Source organism: Ahaetulla prasina, chromosome 8, assembly GCF_028640845.1.
Source record: "Ahaetulla prasina isolate Xishuangbanna chromosome 8, ASM2864084v1, whole genome shotgun sequence".
NCBI classification, from domain to species: Eukaryota; Metazoa; Chordata; class Lepidosauria; order Squamata; family Colubridae; genus Ahaetulla; species Ahaetulla prasina.
In genome coordinates, this window is record NC_080546.1 from 85045154 (window position 1) to 85070748 (window position 25595).

At 41.8% G+C, this 25595-nt stretch overlaps 1 pseudogene; it reads left to right on the forward strand.

The window, feature by feature from the left end:
- LOC131203511 (BTB/POZ domain-containing protein KCTD3-like) overlaps window positions 1–25040 on the forward strand; it is a 47539-nt pseudogene extending 22499 nt beyond the window's left edge.
- The last annotated feature ends 555 nt before the right edge of the window (window positions 25041–25595 follow it).

Sequence of the window (25595 nt, forward strand, 5' to 3'; positions counted from 1 at the left end):
CCTGAGATATAAAAAGTATATATGACATGGTATAATGATGCTATTTTATAATGTCATACACTGCACAATATTATTGTGAAAACTAATATATTAATTAATTAATTAATTAATTAATTAAATTTGTATACCGCCCTTCTCCCAAAGGACTCAGGGTGGTTCACAGCCAGTAAAATCCGAAAATACATATAATACAGGTTAAAAAACAATATAAAAAACTAATTCAAATATATGGTCTAAAAGATTTTGAATACAATTTAAAAAACCCATTTAAAACCTTTCGTCGCGAGCTCAAAACACACCTATTTATTTGCGCGGGGCTGGGTTAGTTTTTAAATTTATTGGTTTTAATGGGGTTCTTAGTATTTATATTGTTTTTTATCAATCTGGCTATTGAATAAGTTTTTTATGTCTGATTTTAAATTGTATTTATATGTTTGTTTTTAATTGCCTGTGAACCGCCCTGAGTCCCTAGGGAGATAGGGCGGTATATAAATCTGAAAAATAAATAAATAAATAATAATAATAAATTTAAAAACCCCAATTAAAAACCCCAATTAAAAACCCCAATTTAAAACTACGTTTGAGCTAGTCCTGCGCGCCGAAACAAAAACGTCTTCAGCTCGCGGCAAAAGGTCCGGAGGTCGGGGAGTTGATGAAGCCCCAGAGGCAGCTCGTTCCAGAGGGCAGGGGCCCCCACAGAGAAGGCCCTCCCCCTGGAGGTCGGCAGCCGACATTGTTTGGCTGACGGTATATAAATATTTATATTTATATAAATATAAAATATTTTCACCTCAGAAACTTCACATATATAAATAAGTTATCCTTCATTTAAAATGTTCCCATAATGAACCTTTTGGGTATAAGCAAATAAGGCAATCCTGCAATATTATGATAAAAATATTGGTCATTTGGAGTTGGATTGGCAAAAGGCTGTGATTGCTGGTTAGGTTATAAGATTCTCCCTCAAGTTGCCTATCTGAATATAATGAAGCTCATTTCCCGTTGGTGGCTGTGCTCATGAATTTCAATTCAGTCTTAAGATGCCAGGACGACGTAGGCGGCAGAAGCAGTCACTTCCTTAAAAAAAAATATCCTTCAAATCTCCATATCAAATCAGCTTCTCATGTCTCATCAAGAATTGGGATCTGTCAAAGCAAACTGGATTCATTTAGCTCAGGTTGGATAATCTGGATAATTTTCCATGTGTCCATTAAAAAAAAAATAATGAGAGAGAGATCTGGATGAAATCAATGTCATCTTCCACAACTTGACGATAAGGATCGAGTCAGCAACTCAAACTGGGTTAGAGACAATACGGATACTCCTGTGGAAACTTTTATTTATTTATTTATTTATTTTTGTCACACAGTATATATAAGCATAAGTATGAAATATTTATACAATATATAAGCATATATATGAGCATGAGCATGTAATAACTATATTGATTGGATATAATGAAGGAAAACAATAAAAAAATTTAAATCCCACCCCTACATTTGAACCAGTTGTCTTCTGTTTTCTGAGAATTATCCAGTTGATAGATGGATAGATGGACAGACAGGAAGATAGATTTCCTCGATCCCATACAGATTTTATTCTAGTTGGGTTGGAATGAACAGAGACACAAACTTCTTTAGAATGATACCAGCCGTTCCTCAAAGGGACAATGCTACTAATATAGTTGGCTCCAAGGCCTTCTCACTGTTCTGTTTGATCTCCCGAGGGACTTGGTCCTCTCAGACCTTCTCTGACTTTATTATGCCTCATCAGATTCCACCACCTCTGTTGCACTTCATTGAATGTGGGCTCTGCCTAATGGCACTTTGTTCTACCTAATACAATTGCATTTTGCCTGGCGGTACTAGAATTGCAATTTGCTTCTTCTGTTTAATTTTGATGCCCTCCTAAAGTGCTTGTCTGAGAAGAAAAGTGGGCTACAAATCAAGGAAGTCAAAATAAAGAAAGATGAGCTGGGAGCCCAGACAAGAAGAAGAAGAAGAAGAGGAAGAGGAAGAGGAAGAGGAAGAGGAAGAGGAAGAAGAAGAAGAAGAAGAAGAAGAAGAAGAAGAAGAAGAAGAAGAAGAAGAAGAAGAAGAAGAAGAAGAAGAAGAAGAAGAAGAGGAGGAGGAGGAGGAGGAGGAGGAGGAGGAGGAGGAGGAGGAGGAGGAGGAGGAGGAGGAGGAGGAGGAGGAGGAGGAGAAGAAGAAGAAGAAGAAGAAGAAGAAGAAGAAGAAGAAGAAGAAGAAGAAGAAGAAGAAGAAGAAGAAGAAGAAGAAGAAGAAGAAGAAGAAGAAAACAATGTACATCCACGTTTGCATTTATCACTCAGAAAAATATATTCCAGATTTGGGTTTACAGATTTAACAAGTCCGATCTGCAAATATTGTAATAAATTCTTGCTATATCTGTTAGGATTCCAGTAGATTCTTACATATGTTATTTATTATGGAACTGGTCTTTTTATGACGAAACAACGACAAACATAGACCTTAAGTGGTTTTATACCTAGGTTCATCAATATTATTTTCTGGCGATTGATGGTGAAAATTAAATAGCGCAAGTATTAGAAACGTCCTCTTCTGTCAGGCAAATGATTTTGCATCATTTTCTGTTCTAATGAACAGAAAAGACAAAATTATTATGAGCCTAGACGTTTGGCCAGCATGATTCACTGAAGCACAATGATGAAGCTATCATTTTGTTACATGAAATATAGAAGGCAAGATTTTACAAGAGTTAGCAACATTTAACTGATTAAATTCCAGGACATTTCCAGGACAATATGAGGAGGGGAAAAAGTCAATGAATGGCATGATCTCCTTATTTAACATTTTTTAAAAAAGCCATGGTCCTCTTAAATTTGAATATTTTGATGCCGTATTTTGAAAGTGCAATCGCACAAGCATTGGGAACTGTAAATGAGGTCTGAGGTCTTCAGATATAGGAATATCAGCCGACATTGTCTGGCTGACGGTACCCTGAGGAGACCCTCTCTGTGAGAGCGCACTGGTCGATGGGAGGCCACTGGTAGCAGCAGGTGGTCCCGTAAGTATCCTGGTCCTAAGCCATGGAGCGCTTTAAAAACAGTCACTAACACCTTGAATTGAACCCGGAAGGCAACTGGAAGCCAGTGCAGCCTGCGCAGGATGGGTGTCATATGGGAGCCACGAGTAGCTCCCGCTATCACCCGCGCGGCCGCATTCTGGACCAGTTGGAGTCTCCGGGTACCCTTCAAGGGGAGCCCCGTGTAGAGAGCGTTGCAGTAGTCCAGGCGGGAAGTAACGAGGGCATGAGTGACCATGCATAGGGAATCCCGGTCCAAGAAGGGACACAACTGGCATATCAGGCGCATCTGATAAAAAGCCCCTCTGGCGACGGCCGTCATATGGTCCCAAGTGAGATGGGCAACGTATAAATTGAATCAATCAATGAATAAAATAAATAAATGTGTGTGTCTTCATCTTTAATCCTGGAGACTGTCTGAACAATTCCTGAAGTTCTCTAGGTAAGATTTCAGAAGTGTTTGACCATTGCTTGCTTCCTAGGGCTTAGGGATAGCGATTGCTGCAAGATCATCCAGCTGCTTTGTGCCTAAAATGGGACTAGAACTCATCCCTGTTTCTAATCCAATTGCTTTAACCACTACACCAATTTGTCCCTTTTTATGGCAGATGAAGTCTCATGACAGATGAAGACAAGGAAGGAAGGAAGGAAGAGAAGGAAGGAAAGAAGGAAGGAAGGAAGGAAGGAAGGAAAGAAAGAAGGAAGGAAGGAAGGAAGGAAGGAAGGAAGGAAGGAAGGAAGAAAGGAAGGAGAAAGAAAGAAAGGTGGGAGGGAGGAGGAAAGAAAGAAAGAGAGAGAGAGAGGAAGGAGGAAGGAAGGAAGGAAAAATGGAAGGAAGAAAGAAGGAAGGAAGGAAGAAGGAAGGAGGAGCAAGGAAGGAGCAAGGAAGGAAGGAGGGAGGGAGAAAGGGAGGAAGGAAGGAGAAAGAAAGGTGGGAGGGAGGGAGGAGGAAAGAAGGAAGGAAGGAGGGAGGAGGAAAGAAAGAAAAGAGAGACAGGGAAGAAGGAAGGAAGGAAGGAAAAATGGAAGGAAAGAAAGAAGGGAAGGGAAGGGAAGAAGGAAGGGAGGAGCAAGGAAGGAGCAAGGAAGGAAGGAGGGAGGGAGAAAGGGAGGAAGGAAGGAGCAAGAAAGAAAGGTGGGAGGGAGGGAGGGAGGAAAGAAGGAAGGAAGGAGGGAGGGAGGAAAGAAAGAAAGAAAAGAGAGACAGAGAAGAAGAAAGGAAGGAAGGAAGAAAAGAAGGAAGGAAGGAAGGAGATAGGAAGGGAAGAAGGAAGGAAAGAGAGAGGAAGGGAGGAGGGAGGGAGAAGGGAGAGAGAGAGGAAGGATGAAAAAGGAAAGTAAGAAAGAAGGGAAGAAAAGGGAAGAAGGAAGGAAGGAAGGAAGGAAGGAAGGAAGGAAGGAAGGAAGGAAGGAAGGAAGGAAGGAAAGAAGCAGCTGGTTTTATTCTTCACAAAGGAGCTTCAAGGTTTTGGAAAACCTTTTTTCAAAAAAAATCGACACTTTTATGGTTCAACCAATGTGTGATTAAGTAGAAAAATGTAGAAGTGACATCCAGGAAAGGCAAGAGGATGTAAGTCTCACCCAGGGTGTGACAGCATTGTCCTGCAAATGCACAGCAGTGGCAGAGTTCATATTAGGTAGTATGGACCCCATACTCCTGGACTCAGTTGTACATTCATCAAATCGTGTGTTGCTGGCGCATAATGGCATGATTAGCATCGTTGTGGGCATTTGAGCCTCAACATGGTTTGTTACAGAGGCTGCTACAATAGATGTAACTTTATCCAACCTTTGAATATCTCTTTTTGCTGCAGCTGCACTTTGGACATTGTAGCCTTTCTGGTGATGAATCGGTTTGTAAATAAAAGGGCAAAGGTATTTCGGCTCAATTTTTTATTGTTGAAAGATTTGGGTATTAGACTAGCATTGTATGCTAAACAACACAGCAAGAGTTTTTTTCCTAAGGTGCAGGCTAGGGCAAAGCATGATACATCTTTATGATCTCTTCCTGTTCTTTGACCAGCCCTTCAGAAAAGGTTAAGTTGAATAATACTCTCCTGTAGCATCACACGACTTCATGAATACGGGAGCCCATAATATGAGCACTGCCATTGAATAAATAAGATCTGAGTTTGGGTTGGTAGTTTTTTCTTATTATTGGTACTTCCAGACACTCCCAGAAAATTCTGGAGAGAGAAAGACAAAACAGAAGAAGCTGTTCTGTCTCCTTCCCCACTTCAGAGTAACGAGCTGGCCTTCAGCCAGTGGATTCACGGCTCTTATCAGTCCTGGCAGAGAAATTGCAGCTGCTTGCCAAAGTTCAAACAAATGACTCGCAGAGTAAGACTTCGACTCTCTTTGAAACGGTTCAGCTAATCTTTTGCTCCCCGTGGAGTGCGAGCAGTCCCAAAGCTCCTTATATATCCTGTGGACCCACCCTTCCCTTTGATGACGCCGCCTCTCTAATCTTCTGAAGCGCGGGTTAATCCAAGCTTGATTATTATTATTATTATCAGCTGGGTCTGAAGGCGTAGCCTGAGGAAGGGAGGAATCAGGGGATGACGTCCTCATTATGTCCTCCGACTGGCCTGGTTCTGGCTCCTGGAGCCGGACTAAAGGCATCGGTGCTCCTGAGGTAAGCCTTACTGGCCCTTCCCCCTCACTCTCGGAGTCACTTTCAGGCATGGGGCCAGGTTCGGGGGCTGGAGTCACAACAGAAGCTATTCTAGTCCAGTCCCCTGCCCATGGCAGGAGATCCTACATCAGTGATGGTGAACTATTTAGTCACAGAATGCCCAAACTGGAAGGTATGCGCTCCAGAACGCCAGAGACCTGCTCACCAGCTGGCTGAGCTGGGGCAACGATACCCGTGCCCACAGAGAGGGCTCTGTGTGTCACCTCTGGCATGCGTGCCAAAGGCTCGCCATCATGGTCCTACAGCATTCATGATTTTGTGGGGATTTGATGGGATGGATACACGTGATCATAGAAAGAATATCAGAAAAACAGAATAGAATAATAAGAGTTGGGAGAGATGCTGGAGGTTCTCCAGTCCAACTCTCCACCCAAGTAGGAGACCTTATACTATTTCAAATAAATGGTTGTCCAATCTTTTTCTTGAAAACTTCCAGTGATGGAGCACCCACTACATCTGGAGGCAAACCATTCCACTGGTTAATTGTTCTCACTGTTTGAAGTTTCTCCTTAGTTCTAGATTGCTTTTCTTCTTGATTAGTTTCCATCCATTGCTTCTTGTCCTGCCTTCAGGTGTTTTGGAGAATAGGTTGACCCCCTCTTCTTTGGGGCAGCCTCTCAAATATTGGAACACTGCTATTGTGTCAACCTTAGTACTTATTTTCACAAGACTAAAGGGAAAGGTTACCCCGCACATAAGTGCTAGTCGTTTCCGACTCTAGGGGGCAGTGCTCATCTCTGTTTTTAACCCGCTGTCTCTGTGATCATGTGGCTGGCATGACTCAATGCCAAAGGTGCACGGAACGCTGTTACCTTCCCACCAAAGGTGGTCCCTATTTTTCTACTTGCATTTTTTACCTGCTTTCGAACTGCTAGGCTGGCAGAAGCTGGGACAAGTAACGGGAGCTGACCCCGTTACGTGGTGCTAGGGATTTGAACCGCTGAACTGCCAACTTTCTGATCAACAAACTCAGCATCTTAGCCACTGAGCCACTGTGTCCCCATATTTCACTCTATTTCACTCTATTTCTGCAACTGTGTTGTTTCCCATTTCTCTGAATATGGCTCTTATCTTCAGATATCCACTTTGAAACACTGTGCGCCCATACTCCAATTCACATTAGTTTGTGTCTCCAAATGCAAATTACATATCTAAAGAAGTGATATGGCAGAAATATGATAACTTTTTGGACATATGGCGTGATCTGAAGATTTCTTGCACAGTTGTTTAGACTTTTACAATTAATTTAGTCATGCAGGAGCTCAGAGTAACCTCCCTAATCTTTTTATCCTCCAAATGTATTCCTTTAATTTCCAGAATTCTCAGCAATAGTTATGATGTCTGGGTGATTTGGGAAATTGAAGTCCACACAACTAGAGGCAAACCAGACTAGAAAAAACATACAGTATATATACTGTATACTGTATATACTCAGTGTCGGGATTCTGCTGGTTCGTGCTGATTCGGGCAAACCCAGTGGTGGGATTCAGCCAGTTCGCACCTATTCAGGAGAACCGGTTGTTAATTTTCTAAGCAATTCAGAGAATCAGTTGGAAGAAATCGTATTTTTTTTTCTACTTTACAGGGCTAATCCTGTAAGGAAGGCAGGAAGGAAACATTCTGGTGTTTTTAGCCTACTCTTTATTGCCCTGCTTACAGAAACTGCCCCTCTGGTTAACCCTTATTACATTGTAACAGTAAGATGAAGTGCCCATCAGCATGAGCAACATTGAGTTGGCCACACCCACATGGTCACATGACCACCGAGCCACGCCTACCCAGCTTGTCATTAGGGCAGAGAACCAGTTGTTAAATTATTTGCATCCCACCACTGGGCAAACCAATAGTTAAATTGCTGTCTGGCCCCACCCCTTCTTGCCCCACCCTTTCCAGCAGTCCCTATGCACCGTATTTTGGCTCCCAGGTAAGTGCAGGGAGGCCTCCCAGGTAAGTGCAGGGCACAGGGCAGCGGCGTGCCCTCCCTGCAACCTATTTTTGCTCTCACAAGGCTTCAGGGAGGCCTACTAGGTCCAAAACAGGGGGTGGGGGGCGGCATGTCCCCTGTGTGGTCCGTTTTTGCTCCCAGGGGGCTGCAGGAGGATGAGTGCTGCCTGTCACATCCTCTGGCCACGTCCGACAAGCCACCCCCACAGAACCGGTAGTAAAAGTATTTGAATCCCACCAATGCATATACTGGTTATCCTAAACATGGGAAAGGACCTTAAAACTGTTAAACATGGATTCAATTTTTTTTAAAAAACTGCACATTGTACAGCATATTGTGAAGAAGAGGTGTTTTTTTTTCAGTTTTGTTTCTTTTTTCATACAAACACTTTGATTTTTTTTTTTTCTATACAGCAGACAAATTCCAGAATATAGACATGGTGGAGACTTCAGTTCTGAACTCATCTTTCTTTTTTTTAGAAACGTTATTTTGATTGAAGCTTTTTTATTGATATGGGTAGTTTGTTTTTCTTGGACATGGTAGTCATTCGTGGTACATATAATTTAATGACTCTATTGATTTCAAGTAGGAAGATTCTATAGAGGTCATCAGCGGTTATGCAGGTTGCAAACAGATTTTGCCAGTTCAGAAATGAAAGATCGTTGTTTATAAGGTCGTAATTGGCTTTCTTGAAGTTGTAGTTGGGAGTTCTGGTGTTATGACGATTTAAGTATGGACGTATATTGAGATGAAAATCAATCATGCAGTGGTCACTGTTTGAAAAAGGTTCTTTAATTTGTAGTCCGTAAATTGAGTTTGGATTGTTGCAGAAGATGAGGTCAAGGCAGTTGTTGAGTCTTGTATTGTTAGTTACAAGTTGTTCAAGACCTAGGTTTGTAACAGCGTTGTATAGTGTAGTATGGATTGGGTCAGTTGAACATTCATTGGTTGTCCAGTTAATGAGAGGTAGATTTAAGTCACCCAGGAAGATAAGAGGGTATGGGCAAGAGGTAGTCCATGTTAGCATTGAGGTTAGCATATTTGCGTGGGTAATGTCATAGTCGGGGGCTCTGTAGCATAGTAAGAATAGTAGTGTCAAGGGATAGGTCGCATACTATAGTTTCAGGAAGAGAGAGTTTATGTGCTACTTGGATATTTTTTAGATTCAGTGTCTTTTTGTAAAAGATAGCCACTCCACCACCTCTTCGGTTTTCCCGATCTGATCGATAGACTTGATATTCTTTGTTTGAGATAATGGAGTCAGGAAGGGATGAATTCAGCCATGTTTCACAAACAAAAATGATATCAAATGTGCCACTGTTTAATAAGAGGATAAATTCAGGTAATTTGTTGACTATGCTTCTTGCATTTATCAATTTGCATTTGAGATCTGATATGATTGGTGTTGAAGAGGTAAGGGGCGTGCATACCTAGTTTTGGGTGTTAGTAGGTTGGGAGTTGTGTACAATAGATGGTTGTATAGATGGTTGTATAGATGGTTGTATAGATGGTTGTATAGATGGTTGTATAGATGGTTGGATGGTAGTTTGGGTGTTTGGATGGCTGCTTGGATGGCTGCTTGGATGGCTGTTTGGATGGCTGCTTGGATGCTTGATGACGCTTGATGACGCCGCCTCTCTAATCTTCTAAAGCACGGGTTAATCCAAGCTTGATTATTATTGTTATTATCAGCTGGGTCTGAAGGCGTAGCCTGAGGAAGGGAGGAATCAGGAGATGACGTCCTCATTACGTCCTCCGACTGGCCTGGTTCTGGCTCCTGGAGCCGGACTAAAGGCATCAGTGCTCCTGAGGTAAGCCTTACCGGCCCTTCCCCCTCACTCTCAGAGTCACTTTCAGGCATGGGGCCAGGTTCAGGGGCTGGAGTCACAACAGAAGCTATTCTAGTCCAGTCCCCTGTCCGTGGCAGGAGATCCTACATCAGTGATGGTGAACTATTTAGTCACAGAATGCCCAAACTGGAAGGCATGCGCTCCAGAGCACCAGAGACCCACTCACCAGCTGGCTGAGCTGGGGCGATGATACCCGTGCCCACTGAGAGGGCTCTGTGTGTCACCTCTGGCATGCGTGCCATAGGCTCGCCATCGTGGTCCTACAGCATTCATGATTTTGTGGGGATTTGATGGGATGGATACACGTGATCATAGAAAGAATATCAGAAAAACAGAATAGAATAATAAGAGTTGGGAGAGATGCTGGAGGTTCTCCAGTCCAACTCTCCACCCAAGTAGGAGACCTTATACGATTTCAAATACATGGTTGTCCAATCTTTTTCTTGAAAACTTCCAGTGATGGAGCACCCACAACATCTGGAGGCAAACCATTCCACTCGTTAATTGTTCTCACTGTTTGAAGTTTCTCCTCAGTTCTAGATTGCTTCTCTCCTTGAGTAGTTTCCATCCGTTGCTTCTTGTCCTGCCTTCAGGTGTTTTGGAGAATAGGTTGACCCCCTCTTCTTTGGGGCAGCCTCTCAAATATTGGAACACTGCTATTGTGTCAACCTTAGTACTTATTTTCACAAGACTAAAGGGAAAGGTTACCCCGCACATACGTGCTAGTCGTTTCCGGCTCTAGGGGGCAGTGCTGATCTCTGTTTTTAACCCGAAGAGCCAGCGCTGTCTCTGTGGTCATGTGGCTGGCATGACTAAATGTCGAAGGAGCACAGAACACTGTTACCTTTCCACCAAAGGTGGTCCCTATTTTTCTACTTGCATTTTTTACCTGTCATGTCCCACCCCCCACTCCGATGCACGAGTCAAGGAAGTCCATGGCAAACTTGGCAACGAAGCCTCTGCAGCTTGCCAAGTCCCTTCGAGGTTTATCAGGGCAGGCAGAAGTCCAAGTTGTGACTTCAGTGATAGAGTCCGATATCAGCAAACTAGCTAAGACTTTGCTTGACTCAAGGTTGGAATGCCAAAAGCAGGTCCTTTATATAGGCTGTGGGGTGTGGCTCCATGACTCAGCATTTATCCAGGCCTGCCCCACCCCTCCTTCTGCTGGCGTCGCCTCTCAGATCTCCTGAAGCGAGGGTCCTCCTACCCTGAATTGTCTTCAGCTGGATCTGCTGTCAGTAATTCCAGCACCTGGCTGGCTTCCTCTGATGGCTGAGCCAAAGGAACACATGCCGTATGAGTGAGGTTTATCGGGCTTGTCCGTTCACTCCTGGAATCCTCTCCGGGCATGGGGCCAGGGCTGGGGGCTGGAGGCATGACAGGCCATTCATCTTCATTATCAGACTCGGAGTCTGATAACAGGCCCGGGTGGAAATGAGAGGGGTCCGGCTGAGGAGAGGAGGGAGGACGAGTCACAACATTACCTGCTTTCAAACTGCTAGGTTGGCAGAAGCTGGGACAAGTAACGGGAGCTGAACCCATTACATGGTGCTAGGGATTCGAACCGCTGAACTGCCAACTTTCTGATCGACAAACTCAGCACCTTAGCCCCTGAGCCACTGCGTCCCCATATTTCACTATATTTCACTGTATTTCTGCAATTGTGTTGTTTTCCCATTTCTCTGAATATGGCTCTTATCTTCAGATATCCACTTTGAAACACTGTGCGCCCATACTCCAATTCACATTAGTTTGTGTCTCCAAATGCAAATTACATATCTAAAGAAGTGATATGGCAGAAATATGATAACTTTTTGGACATATGGTGTGATCTGAAGATTTCTTGCACAGTTGTTAAGACTTTAACAATTAATTTAGTCATGCAGGAGCTCAGAGTAACCTCCCTAATCTTTTTATCCTCCAAATGTATTTCCAGAATTCTCAGCAATAGTTATGATGTCTGGGTGATTTGGGAAATTGAAGTCCGCACAACTAGAGGCAAACCAGACTAGAAAAAGCTTGTTTGCTATATGGATATATAGTAAATCTTTTTCAAGGAAAGCAAGATTTTTCCTGTGCCGTTATACTGTATACTGTATATACTGAGTGTCGGGATTCTGCTGGTTCGTGCTGATTCGGGCAAACCCAGTGGTGGGATTCAGCCAGTTCGCACCTATTCGGGAGAACCGGTTGTTAACTTTCTAAGCAATTCAGAGAATCAGTTGGAAGAAATCGTATTTTTTTTTCTACTTTACAGGGCTAATCCTGTAAGGAAGGCAGGAAGGAAACATTCTGGTGTTTCTAGCCTACTCTTTATTGCCCTGCTTACAGAAACTGCCTCTCTGGTTAACCCTTATTACATTCTGACAGTAAGGTGAAGTGCCCATCAGCGTGAGCAACATTGAGTTGGCCACACCCACATGGTCACATGACCACCGAGCCATGCCTACCCACCTTGTCATTAGGGCAGAGAACCGGTTGTTAAATTATTTGTATCCCACCACTGGGCAAACCAATAGTTAAATTGCTGTCTGGCCCCACCCCTTCTTGCCCCGCCCTTTCCAGCAGTCCCTATGCACCGTATTTTGGCTCCCAGGTAAGTGCAGGGAGGCCTCCCAGGTAAGTGCAGGGCACAGGGCAGCGGCGTGCCCTCCCTGCAACCTATTTTTGCTCTCACAAGGCTTCAGGGAGGCCTACTAGGTCCAAAACAGGGGGTGGGGGGCGGCATGTCCCCTGTGTGGTCTGTTTTTGCTCCCAGGGGGCTGCAGGAGGATGAGTGCTGCCTGTCACACCCTCTGGCCATGTCCGACAAGCCACCCCCACAGAACCGGTAGTAAAAGTATTTGAATCCCACCAATGCATATACTGGTTATCCTAAACATGGGAAATGACCTTAAAACTGTTAAACATGGATTCAATTTTTTTTAAAAAAACTGCACATTGTACAGCATATTTTGAAGAAGAGTTGGTTTTTTTTTCCAGTTTTGTTTCTTTTTTCATACAAACACTTTGATTTTTTTTTTCTATGCAGCAGACAAATCCCAGAATATAGACATGGTGGAGACTTCAGTTCTGAACTCATCTTTCTTTTTTTTAGAAACGTTATTTTGATTGAATGAAATCTCTACTATTAAATTAAAAAATCTTGAGGGATCAGTGCGTGGCACAGCTGCAAGCTAAAAAAGAAACAAGATGAAAAACCATGAAGAACATTTGGTTCATGCGGGATTAGAACATGAAAGATTAATAAGGGCCATGTGACTATCTCCATCTTCAGTACTCATAATTATATCGTGACCTTCAGTATCTGAAATGTATCACTCAGCTATACGAAGAGAAAACCTCCTAATATAGTAGCTTTTTCTTACCATTTTTAATTGCTACGGATATTCTGCAGATCGAACTGATTTCTTGCAAGTAAATGAAGCAATTTTCCTCTGCAAAAATCAGAGGCAGGAAAAATATCAGGGAAGCATTAAGGCAGGACAAGAAGCAGTGGGTAGAAACTAATCAAGGAGAGAAGCAACCTAAAACTAAGGAAAAATTTCCTAATGGTGAGAACAATTAATAAGTGGAACAACTTGCCTCCAGAAGTTGCAAATACTTCCACGCTGGCAGTTTTTAAGAAGAGATTGGATAACCATTTGTCTGAAATGGGATAAGGTTTCTTGCCTGAGCAGGAGGTTGGACTAGAAGACCTCCAAGGTTCCTTCCAACTCTATTCTATTCTATTCTATTCTATTCTATTCTATTCTATTCTATTCTATTCTTCCTTCCTTCCTTCCTTCCTTCCTTCCTTCCTTCCTTCCTTCCTTCCTTCCTTCCACTATTCTATTCTATTCTATTCTATTCTATTCTATTCTATTCCATTCCATTCCATTCCATTCCATTCCATTCCATTCCCTCCCCTCTTCTCCCCTCCCCTCCCCTCCCTTCCCTTCCCTTATTCTAATCTAGTCTAGTCTAGTCTAGTCTAGTCTAGTCTAGTCTAGTCTAGTCTAGTCTAGTCTAGTCTAGTCTAGTCTAGTCTAGTCTATATATACATAGGATGCTATGGTAAATAAATTAAAATTAAATTCTTGTTCTCATGATAACTTTTTTTTTTTTTTTGCTGGAGAAAAATATCTGGGAATTATAATCCACCTAAAATTGCTGAATGATATATTCGTTTTTCATTCTGGACCAAATGCATTGGAAACTTGTAAGGTTTTGAGTACATCAAATAGAGCTGTTCCCTTACTCCCCTTCCATATTTGGAGAGAGAGGGAGTTGTAGGCTAAGCCATCGATTCAGTTCTATCATCCGAGAATTCAGATAAACGTTGATAATTTGCAATACACATCTAATATAAAATTGGAGCTTCTTATTTTATCAATTCACTTGCTAAAAAAGTGGATATTTTTAATGAGACAAATTCATACCTCAACAGATGTTGAAAATACTGCCTATCTTTCATTTGTTGTTGGGGGTTCAATCCATGGGATGGTAATGACGTTATTCTGTACTGGCTAACATTCCTAAAATAATGAAATCTCTAGGAAGGAAACCAAGACTGAAGAATTGCAATTGTTAGGAACCATATTCCCGAGTATGGAATGTGCCTATTTATGAAAGATGTAAGATTTACTGAGTCTATATTATACATATGATGGTGTGTTCTTTGAAAAGCTAGTTTGCAATAACACTTTTTACAATATCTCTCTATCCCTTTTGATCCAAAACCATATGTTGATGCATATGTTGTATTTTAATCCTTTAATTGATCCCTTCACCCACTGCAGATCCTGGCTGTTTGCCAACACGCTACATTTATCTTTAACTTGGTTGGTAGGTTTTTGGCAACGTTATGTTAAATTACAAGTGGGACTATATTTTAAAGACCACAAACTATTAGCAAGCTGCTTGAATAAACTGTTCTTAGAGCAAATTTGTCTATCGTTTGAACTTGAGCAAATGTGATTAAACTGATAAAGATAGGATACCATTAGACTTGCATTTGATAAGCGTCACTCGGGTGGAAATCTCTAAGTCTTAACTCTAAGTTAAGACATTACTCTGATCACAACAAAATACCTTATGCCACCAGACTTGAAATCCTGGGTTTAGAAAATTTAGAACTCTGCCACCTTCGGCATGACCTGAGTATAACTCATAAAATCATCTGCTACAATGTCCTTCCTGTCGAAAACTACTTCAGTTTCAACCACAACAATACATGAACACACAATAGATTTAAACTTAAAGTGAACCGCTCCAATCTTGATTGTAGAAAATATGACTTCAGTAACAGAGTTGTTAATGCCTGGAATGCACTACCTGACTCAGTGGTCTCTTCCCAAAATCCCCAAAGCTTTAACCAAAGTCTATCTACTGTTGACCTCACCCCATTCCTAAGAGGTCTGTAAGGGGCGTGCATAAGAGCACCAGCATGCCTACCATTCCTGTCCTAATGTTCCCTTTGGTTGTATCCAATTCGTATGGTTATTTCATGCTTATACTTATATATATTGTTGTGTTTGACAAATAAATAAAATAAAAATAAAATTTAAAAAAGTAAGTCTTATTTACAAATTTATTTACAGATTATTTACAGATCCCTCACATCCAGGACATAAACTGTTTCAACTCCTACCCTCAAAACAACGCTATAGAGCACTGCACACCAGAACAACTAGACACAAGAACAGTTTTTTCCCGAAGGCCATCACTCTGCTAAACAAATAATTCCCTCAACACTGTCAAACTATTTACTAAATCTACACTACTATTAATCTTCTCACTGTTCCCATCACCAATCTCTTTCCACTTATGACTGTATGACTGTAACTTTGTTGCTGGCAATCCTTACAATTTATATTGATATATTGACCATCAATTTTGTTGCAAATGTTGTACCTTAATGAATGTATCTTTTCTTTTATGTACACTGAGAGCATATGCACCAAGACAAATTCCTTGTGTGTCCAATCACACTTGGCCAATAAAAAAAATTCTATTCTATTCTATTCTATTAACGAGAGCATGATGTGGAGGGTTCATTTGACTTTGATTTCAGAACCAACACTTGGGTTGTTAGCCCTGTAGAATAAATGATAAATATTTGTAGCTTTAAAAAGGATCTAGAATGCAAACACATCAACCCATTTGGATGCTAAGAATTAGTCCTGATTTATATAGACAGATTGTCTTTGTATGATAAGGTACGTGCTCAGGTAGAGTTAGCAACTTCTAGGATCAAGAAAAGAACTTGAGAATGAAACGTTATTCATCTGAGAGAGCTTGTTCTTGATCTCCAGTTTATTAAACAATTTGACACTGAGACTTTCTGGCATTAACTTTGTCACATCTTTGGACTTTGGTATTCATTTTTCTATTAAGTGAACTGATTTAAGATGACCCTGTCTTAGAAAATGACTTAAAATTTATGGAACAGTAAATATTCAGATCAATACAGCTTCATTTCCTAAAACTTGTGCTGATGGTCTTTTTTTTTCCCCAAAGTTCTTGGTTCTTAAGACTTTTTTATACAAGAATAAATACTTGAACTTGTTAATTTATCTGTTTGATCTCCCTACTATCAGTTATCCTGGCAAATAGATGAGGAAGAAATGGAGGTAGTGATAGATTTTATTTTCCTGGGCTCCAAGATCACAAAACATTTATTTTATTTTTATTTATTTATTTATTTTGTCAAACACAACGGTATATATAGGTATAAGCATGAAATAACCACACAAATTGGATACAACCAAAGGGAACATTAGGACAGGAATGGTAGGCACGCTGGTGCTCTTATGCATGCCCCTTACAGACCTCTTAGGAATGGGGTGAGGTCGTCAGTGGGGCCTCTGGTGGCTCAGCAGACTAAGTCTGTCTGTTATTAACACAGCTGCTTGCAATTACTGCAAGTTCAAGTCCCACCAGGCCCAAGGTTGACTCAGCCTTCCATCCTTTATAAGGTAGGTAAAATGAGGACCCAGATTGTTGGGGGCAATAAAAGTTGACTTTGTATATAATATACAAATGGATGAAGACTATTGCTTAACATAGTGTAAGCCGCCCTGAGTCTTCGGAGAAGGGCGGGATATAAATAAAAAAAAAAAAAAAAACAGGAGATAGTCTTTGGTTAAAGCTTTGGGGATTTTGGGAAGAGACCACAGAGTCAGGTAGTGCATTCCAGGCATTAACAACTCTGTTACTGAAGTCATATTTTCTGCAATCAAGATTGGAGTGGTTCACATTTATTTATTTATTTATTTATTTATTTATTTATTTATTTATTTATTTATTTATTTACATTAAGCTTAAATCTGTTGTGTGCTCGTGTATTGTTGCAATTGAAGCTGAAGTAGTCTTCGACAGGAAGGACATTGTAGCAGATGATTTTATGAGTTATACTCAGGTCATGCCGAAGGTGGTGCAGTTCTACATTTTCTAAACCCAGGATTTCAAGTCTGGTGGCATAAGGTATTTTGTTGTGATCAGAGGAGTGGAGAACTCTTCTTGTGAAATATTTCTGGACACGCTCAATTGTATTAATGTCCGAAATGAGGTGTGGATTCCAGACAGGTGAGCTGTATTCGAGAATTGGTCTAGCAAATGTTTTGTATGCTCTGGTTAGTAGTGTAATGTTTCTGGAGAAGAAGCTACGCAAGATTAAGTTTACAATGCCTTTTTTGGCGATGTAGTTGCAGTGGGCTTTGGCACCTAGATTGTTTGATGTGAAAACTCCAAGGTCTTTGACGGGGTGAGGGTCATCATGGGGACTGCAGCCAAGAAATTAAAAGTTGCTTGCTCCTGGGGAGGAAAGCTATGGCAAATCTAGACAGCATTCTAAAAAGCAGAGAGATCACCCTGCCAACAAAAGTGGGTATAATCAAGGCTATGGTTTTCCCAATTGCAATATATGGCTGTGAAAGTTGGACCATATGAAAGGCTGAGTGCCAAAGAATTGAGGCCTTTGAACTCTGGTGCTGAAGAAGACTCCTGCGAGTCCCTTGGACTGCAAAGTAATCAAACTGGTCAGTCCTACAGGAGATCAACCTTGACTGCTCTTTAGAAGGCCAGATCCTGAGAATGAAAATCAAATACTTTGACCACCTAATGAGATGGAAGGACTTTTAATAATAATAAAAATATTCAATTGCGCAGAAATGGACAAATTGACAACTGATTTAAAAGGACAAATAGATTCGGAATATTACGCAATATGTGAAAAGTAGTATGATTGGATTGAGAACAGAAAAATGAAAAAGAAACAGACAAAATAGAAAGAGAATTAAAATGTATAGTAAAAAATGTATAGAATGTCTTTGGATTGGAATTTTATCCTATGTAAATGGTCACAGTTAGGCTTAAGATGTAAGTAGGATTTATTTATTTGTAAAAACTCAGTAAAAATAAAATTAAAAAAAAGAGAAGGAAGGAAGGAGTCACTGGAGAAATGCCTAATGCTGGGAAAGATGGAGGGCAAAAAAAGAAGGGGACAGCAGAGAACGAGGTGGCTGGATGGAGTTACTAAAGCAGTCGGTGTGAGCTTAAATGGACTTCAGAGGATGGTAGAGGACAGGAAGGCCTGGAGGAATGTTGTCCATGCAGTCACAATGGGTCGGACACCACTTTGCGACTAACAACAATAAAAATGTCAGTTATGGCCTATTTGTGTTATAAATTAAGTGCTCAAAACTCCTTAAATAAAGAAAGATATTTCAAAGGCGTATCCAAATAAGGGTCTATGAGAATTCACCATGGCTAACTTACCACAGCTAACTCGCCACAGACAACTTCCCATGGCCAACTCACTGCAGGACAACTCAGTGCGGGACAAGAGTTACACTAACACCAAAGAAACGGTGGAATAGGATCATTTCAGGCTATTTACAGGACCGTCTGCTGCTACCGAATACCTCTCACCGACCCGTGTGCTCTCACAGAGAGGGAATCCTCAGGGTGCCGTCGGCTAGGCAATGCCGTCTGGCGACACCCAGGGGAAGGGCCTTCTCTGTGGGGGCTCCCACCCTTTGGAACGAGCTTCCCCCAGGACTTCGTCAACTTCCGGACCTCCGAACCTTTCGCCGCGAGCTTAAAACTCATTTATTCATCTGCGCAGGACTGGACTAGATTTTAGATTTTAAATTTAAACTGGTTTTAATGGGTTTTATGTATTTTGATATTTTAATTAATTGGCTATTTAGAATAAGTTTTTTAATCGATGTTTTATTGTGTATTTATATGTATTTTTATCTGCCTGTAAACCGCCCTGAGACCCTAGGGAGATAGGGCGGTATAAAAATATGAAAAATAAATAAATAAATAAATAAATAAATAAATAAATAAATAAATAAATAAATAAATAAAAGAAAGGATACAAAAGGAGGAACAGGAGGAAATGTAAGTGGCAAAAATTAAAATAATTTGTATTTATGTTAAATAATTAAATTCGAATTGTTAAAATTGTCCTGAGGCGAGTTTTCCTGCAGCAAGTTGTTCATGGCGAGTTGACCATGATGAATTGACTGCCACAAGTTGGCTCTGGCAAGTTGTCCCATTCCCTCCAAATAAGGAGACAATCGGAATTAGATCCTTATGGGTAACAAAGCTTGCCAGGTGATCACAAAGTTGTTCGAGAAATAAATGTCAAGTTGGGGTGGGATGCAGTCATATGAAAGAGTGGAAAACCACATAGATTGTACACTGTAATTATTCTTAGCCAAAAAAAAAAGGTGAAACAATAAAAATTAATCCAAACTTAAAACACTCAACAAGACTGTCAAATTTTCTCTAGCTTCTCATGAGATTTCCCATCGATCAGAATTCTTCTCCTACCTCATAAGTCTATTTTGAAGAGAAAATTAACATTAATTAAAATTCCAGTCTTAGAGCAGAAAGAGATAACAGGAGTTTATTGAGGATAATTATATTTCTTCTTAATCCTTGACTGGCATCTTAAGATAATACCTTAACACTAAGGAAAAAAAAAAAACTTGATAGACTAATGAACAGTGAGTGACCTTGGCTAATGATAGAAAAGTAAAGTGGGTATTTAGATGGAATCTACCATAACTAGGACATCCAAAGATTTTAGACCATTGCAAACACGGTTCTTTGTGGTCATGTGGCCAGCATGACTAAACGCAAAAGTTGCAAGGAAAGCTGTTACCTTCCCACCAAAGGTGGCTCCTATTTTTCTACTTGCATTTTTTACATGCTTTCGAACTGCTAGGTTGGCAGAAGCTGGGACAAGTAACGGGAGCTCATCCCGTTATGCAGCACTAGGGATTCAAACCACTGAACTGCTGACCGGCACTGAAAAAAGTGATTTATGCCCATTTTTCACACTTATAACCATGGTATGGTCCCCAGGGTCACACGATTTATGTTCAGATGCTTGACAACTGACTCACATTTATGACGGTTGCCAATACCCACTCCATCTACCAATCAAGATTCAACCACACAGCCAACCAACCCACTCACAGCAACACTCCTCACCACCCCACCAGTATTTATAGAGACACAGCAACTCTGACCACGCTTTGCTCACACAAGCACGAAGCCGAAAGCACCAGCCTGAAGATGATGAGTGAGACCTCTTCGAAACGTCGCCAAGATACTCTCAACCTTACACGGGACAAGACCTGAACATACCAAAACCTGTATATATATAGATATACAGAGACCATATATATATATATATTTGTTTTCTGAGGTTTTCACGGGTGTTTGTATATAGGTCTTTGGTTGTTCGGGTTTTCTCCCGTGTAAAATTGGAAGTGTCTTGGCGACGTTTCGACGAAGTCTCATTCGTCATCTTCAGGCTTCAGCTTCGTGCTTCTGGGATATATATATATAATCTCTCTCTCTCTCTCTCTCTCTCTATATATATATATATATATAAATCTATGTCTATCTCTCTATCATCTATCATCTATCTATCATGTATCATCTGTCTGTCTATCTGTCTGTCTGTCTATCTATCTATCTATCTATCTATCTATCTATCTATCTATCTATCTATCTATCTATATATAGTCTCATCCATTAATGCCATTACATCATCTGTCTCAAAGCTGCTTCCCCCACCCAAGTAAAAAGGGATAATTGGACTTTGTTTTTCCTTGAAGATGTTTCACTTCTCATCCAAGAAGCTTCTTCAGTTCTGACAGGATAGTGGAGAATGGGAAGGATTTATATTCCTTGTAGACAGCTGGTCATTTGCATCCTTTTAGAGAGTCATTGAGGCCACCTGGAGGTTTGTCTGTGTCCTCAGGGTCACCTGAGTGGTGCAAATGGGTGTGGAGCCTTCTGGGAACTGCTGAAGGGAAGGTGTTGTGGAGCTGTGCTTTCTGCTGGATGTTTTCTGCCCTGTGTCCCTTCAGTGTTGACCAAAGGCGCAGGCTGTTGGGGATGAGTCTCTGCTGTCTGCATCTCAAGTTGAGTTGAAGTTCAAATGGTTTCTGCAGTCTGCAATTTTTCTGGAAATCCATTCCTACTCCCGCACCATTCAAAGGGTGTCCATCCTAAAATGCAGTCGTGGGATTCAGCCGGTTTGGACCGGTTTGGGAGAACTGGTTTTTCAATTGCTGATTGGGCCCTCCCCTCCCCTCCCAGGTTTTGGCTCCCAGGTAAGTTCAGGGAGGCCTCGTAGACCCAAAATGGGGTGCGGGGGTGGGGCATCCCCCCCCCATGGTCCATTTTCGCTCCCAGGAGGCTGCAGGGTGGCCTATTAGGCCCAAAACAGGGCACAGGGAGATGCGATCCCCCCACAGTCTGTTTTTGCTCCCAGGGGGGTACAGGAGGCCGAGCGCTGCCTGTCACACACCCCTGGCCACGCCCACCATAGCCACACCCACCCAGCTGGTCATTAGTGCAGAGAACCGGTTATTAAATTATTCGAATCCCACCACAGCCAGAGTGCATAACTAAACTTCTATGGAGATTCTCGGTTATGTAGGTTATGGTTGTCCCGAAAAATGGCCAAGATTCTCCGTGATTGTGAATCTTTATAAACATTTGTGAACCATGTTATTTTCAGACTGGGCCAGCAAGGTTTCTGGGACCATTCTTGAACTGACATTTCCTTTATTATAACTCAGCATTGGGTCTTGCAGTGTTTCTCTGCAATCTTGAGACTCCTTCAGAACGCTTGGAGTAGAACTTTTATGCACCAGTGTCTCTCCTGTGCTCCAGTAAAGCACATAATTAAAAGGAGTCACCCAGCTCTGTAACAACTGCCACACTGAAATTCATAATCCTATAATGCCTGTAGGCACACAGCAGGATTCCCCCCCCCGCCCGCTTTCTTTCCCAACGTCATGGCCTCCGTGCTGTTGCTTATCGCAGCAGTATCACAGCAAGAAATGTTGCTCTGGGCTGTTTTACATTAAGCTCGATATTTGCAATATGCGGAGTGTCACCTTTTGAGTTAATAATAAAGGGGGGGGGGAAGAATCAAAATCGTGGTGATAACTTCCGTTTCCAGCACTAAGTGTGCAATACTTTGATGAGAAGAATAATAGTAAATTGTGCGACAGTGTTGTGGGAATTATTCGTTTAGCAGAGTGATGGCGTTCGGGAAAAAATTGTCCTTGTGTCTAGTTGTCATGGTGTGCAGTGCCCTTTTGATGATAGAAGTTGAAACAGTTTACGTCCAGGATGTGAGGGGTCTGTAAATATTTTCACAGCCCTCTTTTTGACTGGTGCAGAATACAAGTCCTCAATGGAAGGCAGGTTGGTAGCCATTGTTTTTTCTGCAGTTCTAACTATCTGTTGAAGTCTCTGACTGTCTTATCTGGTTGCAGAGCCAAAGCAGACAGTTATAGAGGTGCAGATGACAGACTCAATAATTCCTCTGTAGAACTGGATCAGCAGCTCCTTGGGCAGTTTGAGCTTACTCAGTTGGTGCAGAAAGAACATTCTTTGTTGTGCTTTTTTGAAGACGCTTTTGATGTTAGGTGTCCATTTTAAGTCTTGAGATATGATAGAACCTAGAAACTTGAAGGTCTGTACTGTTGTTTCTGTGTTGTCTTATATTGTAAGAGGAGGTAGTATAGGAGGGTTTCTCTTAAAATCTACCACCATTTCTACGGTTTTGAGTGTTTAGTTCAAGATTGTTCCAGCTGCACCACAAGGCTAGTTGTTCAACCTCCCGTCTGTATGCAGATTCATCGGTTATCCACAGAAGTCTGTGTCTGTCTTTTGCCAGTATATATTGACTATATATTCATATATTGATAACTGATTAAATTTCTTAAAAAAGAACTGGTCATTTTGTCCCAGAACAATTAAGTCAAATGCTTTTTGAGAATCAAGGACTGCCAAGAACCCTCTCAAAGAACATACAAAATGGCTGAAATGGGATTCATTTTTAGAGAGTCCATGCTGTTGAAAACAAGGTTGTTCTTTTGTGTTCTTAATTATTATTTCATTACAATTTCTATCACATTTTCCTGAATAGATACTAATTTGACTGGCCTATAATTCCCCAGGTCTCCTTTATAGCCTTTTCAAAACAATATGTTTTGGTCTCCACAATGAAAAAAAATGTTGAGACTCAGAAAGAGTGCAGAGAAGAGCAACAAAGATGATTAGGGGACTGGAGGCTAAAACATATGAAGAACGGTTGCAGGAACTCGGTATGTCTAGTTTTATGAAAAGAAGGACTAGGGGAGACATGATGCAGTGTGCCAATATCTCAGGGGTTGCCACAGAGAAGAGAGAGTCAAACTATTCTCCAAAGCATCTGAGGGCAGGACAAGAAGCAACGGGTGGAAACTAATCAAGGAGAGAAGCAACTTAGAACTAAGGAAAAATGTCCTGACAGTTAGAACAATTAATCAGTGGAACAACTTGCCTCCAGAAGTTGGGAATGCTCCAACACTGGAAGCTTTTAAGAAGATGTTGGATGACCATTTGTCTGAAGTGGTGTAGGGTCTCCTGCCTAAGCAGGGGTTGGACTAGAAGCCCTCCAAGGTTCCTTCCAACTCTGTTATTCTGTTCTATTCTATATCCTTTTAAAAGCGATGTCATAAGAATCAGTTTACAAGAAGTCAAAACAGAAAGCCCTGGTTCATTTTAATTATTCACAAAGCTCAAATGCCAAGGAGGAGGTGAGAAAGAAATATGCCTGTATGATGGCAGTGCTCCAATATCTGAGGGGCTGCCACAAAGGAGAGGGGCTCAATCTGTTCTCCAAAGCACCACAAGACAAGACAAGAAGCAAAGGACGGAAACTAAACAAGGAGGGAGCCACCCTAAAACTAGGGGGAAATTTCCATTAATCAGTGGAACTTGCCTCTAGAAGTTATGGATGCTCCAACACTGGAGAAGAGATTGGACAGCCATTTATCTGGAATGATATGGCGCCTCCTCTTCGAGCTGGAGCTATTGAGTTGAACTAGACGACCTCCCAAGACTCGTTCAGTTCTGTTATTCTGTACATTTTACATTGAAGGAAAGATGAACGAGTAGTATAGTGAAGTTGTTATTCCGCTCACTTTTCAAAGAGTCAGGCAAAACACAAAGCAATGGAAATGTTCTTAGAAGTCACCAAGGATGCCTGCTTATATTACTCAACTCTTTTTTGATAAAAGTACTTGTCTGCGATACATACGCTATCCAGAGGTGAGCTTCACATAATTTAACAACCGGTCCTCCCCAGCTTCAAAAATGTGAGCATTCGGCCTTCTGCACATGTGTTTTGCTCCTGTGCGCTTGAAAATGCAGCTAAATAAGGATTGTTCTGGCTCTCCCTTTATTGATTCCTGTGTTATCTCTTCTAACCACTTTTTGATTTTGGCCCAGAATTGTTTTGCCACCAGGCAGGTCCGCCAGAGATGATAACAATTCTTATTAGGGATTCCAACAGAAAACTATACAAATGATACACAATACCTAATACTACACATGTTAAAAGCAGCACGTATAGCTTACGCGCAAAATTGGAAGAAGGCGAACCCACCAACAGAAGAAGATTTAATTAAGAAAATCCTAGAATGTGCAGAGATGGATAAACTCACCAAAGAAATCAAAGAAAAAGGATAGCCAAAGATGGCGACCAGCATGGCTGCCCCGGAGGAACGCTCTCTGTAAAAGAGCTTTTAAAAGCTCTTGAGGAGAGCAGTCCCCGAGGCTTTCAGTTAACATTTTGAATTTTTTGAATTTGATATTCTCGGCCGTCCACCGCCGATTCCAAGTCTGCCGAGCTGCCACTGCCACTTCCAGGTCCGCCGGGTCTGCTTCTGCCACTGCCGCTTCAAAATCCACCGGGTCTGCAGCTGCGGCTGGAATAAAGGAGGCTGCCACTGGCAGGAACCAAGCCAGCCACTGCCACCTAAATCGGCAGCCACCGCTTGAACCGCCTCCTGAATCAGTGGCCACCACCGTAATTGAGGCTAGCCCCGACGCTGGAGTCACCACCGCCGCTGGAGTCACCATCGCCTCCCAAGTCGACGGCCGCCGCTTGGACTGTGGCCGCCGGAGTTGACGGAGTCGAGCGATGCTGGCTGAGGAATACTGGGAGTTGAAGGCCACAAGTCTTAAAGTTGACAAGGTTGGAGACTCCTGATTTAGACAAGCTGTGGGAACCCAGGGATTTTTATTTTTATTTTGTCAAGGTGTTCCAATCCACAGATCATGCAGTTGTACTTTTCCCAACTCTATTATGTTGATTTTTAAACCAGGGATATAAATCAGTCTGGAGGTGGACAAACCACAGATTGGTAGAAAAGCATTACAGTGTTGACGGTTTTATTTTCAAGCCATTTCCTTAAATGATTCCTAACGCTGAGCTTGTCGATCGAAAGGTCAGCAGTTCAGCGGTTCGAATCCCTAGTGCTGCATAACGGGGTGAGCTCCCGTTACTTGTCCCAGCTTCTGCCAACCTAGCAGTTCGAAAGCAGGTAAAAAATGCAAGGAGAAAAATAGGGACCACCTTTGGTGGGAAGGTAACAGCATTCCGTGCGCCTTTGGCATTTAGTCATGCCAGACACATGAGCACGGAGACGTCTTTGGATAGCGCTGGCTCTTCGGCTTTGAAACA